The sequence below is a fragment of the Zootoca vivipara genome, chromosome Z1 (assembly GCF_965207765.1).
Source record: "Zootoca vivipara chromosome Z1, rZooViv2.hap1.1, whole genome shotgun sequence".
In the NCBI taxonomy this organism is placed as follows: domain Eukaryota; kingdom Metazoa; phylum Chordata; class Lepidosauria; order Squamata; family Lacertidae; genus Zootoca; species Zootoca vivipara.
In genome coordinates, this window is record NC_142583.1 from 10,710,384 (window position 1) to 10,715,394 (window position 5,011).

Consider the following 5,011-nt stretch of genomic DNA (forward strand, 5'->3'; position numbering starts at 1 on the left):
AGGTCTCAGAATAAAATCAAAATATAAAATCAAAATATAAAATCAAAATATAAAACCACAAACTACATCATCAAAATAAAAACAACCCAATAACCGCCCCCTCCCATCTCAAGCGGCAATGGAATTCCTGTAGCTGTTAAGTGCCTAAAGATTGCATGATGAAATGGAACTCCTTATTTTCATTCCAAATTTCAGGTAGAGACCACATGTGTGTGTGTGTTTTTGTGTGTGTGTGTGTACAGTTGCATACTATTTTGAGGTACAAATTAGCAGCAGGGCCCAGCTGGGCACCTTAAAGATTAAACTGCAAAAAGGGGGGAAGGAAGGTATTTTAAAAGAAGTTGTAGGTATTTTACTGGTCCCATCACCTCCTGGCAAATAGAAGGGGAAGAAATGGAGGCAGTGAGAGATTTCACCTTCTTGGGCTCCTTGATCACTGCAGATGGTGACAGCAGTCACGAAATTAAAAGAAGCCTGCTTCTTGGGAGAAAAGCAATGACAAACCTAGACAGCATCTTAAAAAGCAGAGACATCACCTTGCCGACAAAGGTCCGTATAGTTAAAGCTATGGTTTTCCCAGTAGTGATGTATGGAAGTGAGAGCTGGACCATAAAGAAGGCTGATCGCCGAAGAATTGATGCTTTTGAATTGTGGTGCTGGAGGAGACTCTTGAGAGTCCCATGGACTGCAAGAAGATCAAACCTATCCATTCTTAAGGAAATCAGCCCTGAGTGCTCCCTGGAAGGACAGATCGTGAAGCTGAGGCTCCAATACTTTGGCCACCTCATGAGAAGAGAAGAATCCTTGGAAAAGACCCTGATGTTGGGAAAGATTGAGGGCACTAGGAGAAGGGGACGACAGAGGACAAGATGGTTGGACAGTGTTCTCGAAGCTACCAACATGAGTTTGACCAAACTGCGGGAGGCAGTGGAAGACAGGAGTGCCTGGCGTGCTGTGGTCCATGGGGTCACGAAGAGTCGGACATGACTAAACGACTAAACAACAACAACAACAGGTATTTTACTCCATAAGAACTATAACAATGTTGACACGGGGCAAACAGAACACCCTCTTTTATGGAAGCAGAGGCCCAGTTAATATGAAATAATTGCCATTCCATCTGGCAAGATACCAGAGATACACTTCCTTGTGAGACATAACTGCATATAATCTAGGATAATGGGCCGGGGCCTGGCTGATCCTGCTGTCATTCCTAAATGACATTAAAAAATAATATTATGCTTTTCAGGTTTATACACTAATTTTGCAATCATTTTAACATTTCAAAACTTGACTTCCTTCCCCCTCTTTCTGCAGTTCCCTAAATTTATTTTTAATATCTTCTGCATTTCTAAATTAACTTAATTTGCTCATTTATTCATCTTCTTTAAATATATACGGTACTCTTATGAAACTGCAGGTTATTACAATAATCCTGCCAATGTTCTTGCCCGTTTACAATTTATCTGTAAATATTCAATAAACCATTTCCATTCTTTTATTTAAAAAAAGTTTGTTATCTTAATTTCTTATTCTTCCGGTAAGTTTCACCATTCCTAAATGACATTGGATCCCTTGCTCATCAGAATGTTTATAGCCAAAAGACATTGGGAGAAAGATATGCTTTCCACCTTGCTTATTTTTAGATCACTTTTGCACAAAATTGTGACTGATGTGGTTCGCAATATATCCAACCAACAACAGCAATGAAAATAACTTATTCAAAACAAATAGAAATAATATCAGTAAGTGACTACCAAAAAAAAAAATCAATCCATACAACATTGTTCAAAAGGGTACATATAAACTAACTTAGTTTCGTAGCTTAAATGAAACAGAAGAGAAAGTAATACCAACAAACAAACACAATAAAAGCGCAGTAGTATACAAAACAACATGTTTCCAGATCATTCAGTCGTATAGATCAGAGACTCAAATCTCTCAACATCCAAGAACCAGGCTTCATTTCTCACCTAGAACACAGACATTGCTACCAGCTCTCACCCAGAGGAGTCTAATGCCCAGCATTATTGCTGGTTCTCATCCCATGCGGCAGACAATTACCTTTCTTCCGTAATCTCCCACCAAGCGAAAGGGGTTACACTTCCTCTGAAGGAGCAGGTTCAATGCTCCACCTGTGGGATGTGATCCATGAGAGGCAGTCAAATACAACATTCCTTGTAATGCTAGAGAAGACATGCGAAGGAATGTTTGGTCCAGCCAGTTGAAACTTCCTGTTCCTCCTGGCTGGAGCATCCTTCCTTTTGCATGTGACTAAAGGTGGGTGTGACCTAACCTCTCCAGGTAACAAAAGGATGAGTCACGCAGCACTGTCTCACTTTCTTCTTCGTTTGACCTGCTTTTAGCTAGGACTGCTCTGCTACCTTTCAGCTAGCAGAAGCACTGGGATTTCCCCTCCCCCAAATATGAGGTAGATCTACATGTACAAATTTGTAACTAAATCTGCCTTCAGGGATCCAACTGTGAACTGATGTAAGTAAACTTCATTTATTGACTTTGAATAAGATTGTGGCGTCTTTATTCTTTTAAGAGGAATTCAAGGGAACTTGCCAGGAATGTACAAGTCAATCTCAGACAGACTGAATTGTACAACAGTGAGAGGCTTATACAAGCCTGCAACCAGCTATCTGCTGTGCATGTAAAAAGGGGAATGTAAACCCTGCTAAGTAAAGGAACTTGCTAGCACAAGTTAGGAAGGACAGTAATAAACAATATATCCTCTCCTGCTACCCTGAACATTCCCACACCACCAACCTCCTTCTGCTCTCAGACAGCCTCTCATCCATCTGCCTTCTTACAACATACTCCCTCTCAAGATCCTCTTAGCTGAACTCAGTAGAGAGAAGGAAGGGACAAAATCAGTATTAGTTGGTTCTGACTCAAACTGCTGTTGTGCCCCTTCAGATCCAACCAGCAGAATATTTGCAGAGAGAAAAATCAGAATTATTTACAGTTTCATTACCGACAATTGTACTAAAATGCAAGACTTGTGGCCATTGTTACCTTTGGACATTTACTAATCATTATGCAAAAAGGAGAGAGAGAGGCTTAGTCTAAAAATTGCCCTCTATCTGATAAGAAGAGATATGGCACTTGATCTTAGCCAAAAGGCCGAGAAGCGAGAATGTTGCTCGTTCCAAAATGGAAAGAAGCAGAAGTCCCAGCAAAGGAAGAATGGATCAAAAAACTTATGGAATATGGAATATGCAGAAATATGCAGAAATGGTGAAACTTACCGGAGGAATAAGAAATCAAAATAACAAACTTTTTATAAAAGAGTGGAAATGTTTTGTCAAATATTTACAGATAAATTGCAAACAGATTAAAACACCAGCAGGATTACTGCAATAACCTGCAGTTTCATAAGAGTATATATTTAAAGTAGATAATTAAATAGGCAGATTATATGAATTTGGATATGCAGAGGATATTAAAAGATAAATTTAAGGAACCACAGAAAGAGGGGGAAACAAGTCTAACCTTGAAATGTTAAAATGATTATACCGTAAAAATTGATGCAATGTAATTTGAAAAGTAGAAATAATTTTTTAAAAAAATAAAATAAAAATTGCTCTCTATCTTGCTGGATGTGAATGAGTTCCACCACTATTCTTAAAAAAAAATACACAAAAAACATGGGAAGCAGATATGCAAACTGAAAATTCAGGTCTCTGACAACATGAGAGGAAATTCACTGAAGTTGATTCACAAATGGTATCAGACTCCAGTTTAGCTATCCAAAGTGTTTTCTTCTGGGCCACCAATATTTACGAAAAGTGGAAAAGTTCCGAGAAATGGTTTATATGGAACAACACATATTTTGTCCACAACTGTCGTAGCTAAATATGTCTGAAGACGAGAACAATGATGTATGGCGCTGGTAGATTCATTAGTTATGGAAAACTCCTAAGGACCTTTCACTGCAGTGTTCATATTAATTTAAATGAAATATAACTTTCATAGAAAAGCTCACTCATCAGCTGAAGCTTTGTCAATGTCAAGACACAGCAGACTCTTTTTATATGATTTGGCAATCTTTTTTGACCTTATGGTATGTCATGACTTGCATATCTGAAACATCCTGCACTTCAGGCGTGGCACATTTGGCAATACTTCTGGCAGTTTTAATGGTGTTTGCTGTCCAGCTATAAGTTATAGTCTTTGTGAAATTGTGGAGGGCTAAAAAAATTAAGAACTCTAAGAAGGCACATGCATAAGATGTTGCATTATTCCGTTTGTTCTCTATTCTGGTTTTTATTGTTCATCCCGGTACTGGATAAAATAAGAAAAGCAATAGACATGCTTATAACAAAGTAATTGTCTCCCTGCTTATTTAACTTATATGCAGAATTCATCATGCGAAAGGCTGGACTAGATGAATCCCAAGACGGAATTAAGATTGCCGGAAGAAATATCAACAACCTCAGATATGCAGATGACACAACCTTGATGGCAGAAAGTGAGGAGGAATTAAAGAACCTTTTAATGAGGGTGAAAGAGGAGAGCGCAAAATATGGTCTGAAGCTCAACATCAAAAAAACCAAGATCATGGCCACTGGTCCCATCACCTCCTGGCAAATAGAAGGGGAAGAAATGGAGGCAGTGAGAGATTTTACTTTCTTGGGCTCCTTGATCACTGCAGATGGTGACAGCAGTCATGAAATTAAAAGCCGCCTGCTTCTTGGGAGAAAAGCAATGACAAACCTAGACAGCATCTTAAAAACCAGAGACATCACCTTGCCGACAAAGGTTCGTATAGCTATGGTTTTCCCAGTAGTGATGTATGGAAGTGAGAGCTGGACCATAAAGAAGGCTGATCGCTGAAGAATTGATGCTTTTGAATTATGGTGCTGGAGGAGACTCTTGAGAGTCCCATGGACTGCTAGAAGATCAAACCTATCCATTCTGAAGGAAATCAGCCCTGAGTGCTCACTGGAAGGACAGATCCTGAAGCTGAGGCTCCAATACTTTTGCCACCTCATGAGAAGAG

At 39.2% G+C, this 5,011-nt stretch overlaps 1 pseudogene; it reads right to left on the reverse strand.

Moving 5' to 3' along the window:
- Positions 1-2,963: 2,963 nt before the first annotated feature.
- Positions 2,964-3,144, reverse strand: LOC118084582 (U2 spliceosomal RNA; annotated as a pseudogene).
- Between the last annotated feature and the right edge of the window lie 1,867 nt (positions 3,145-5,011).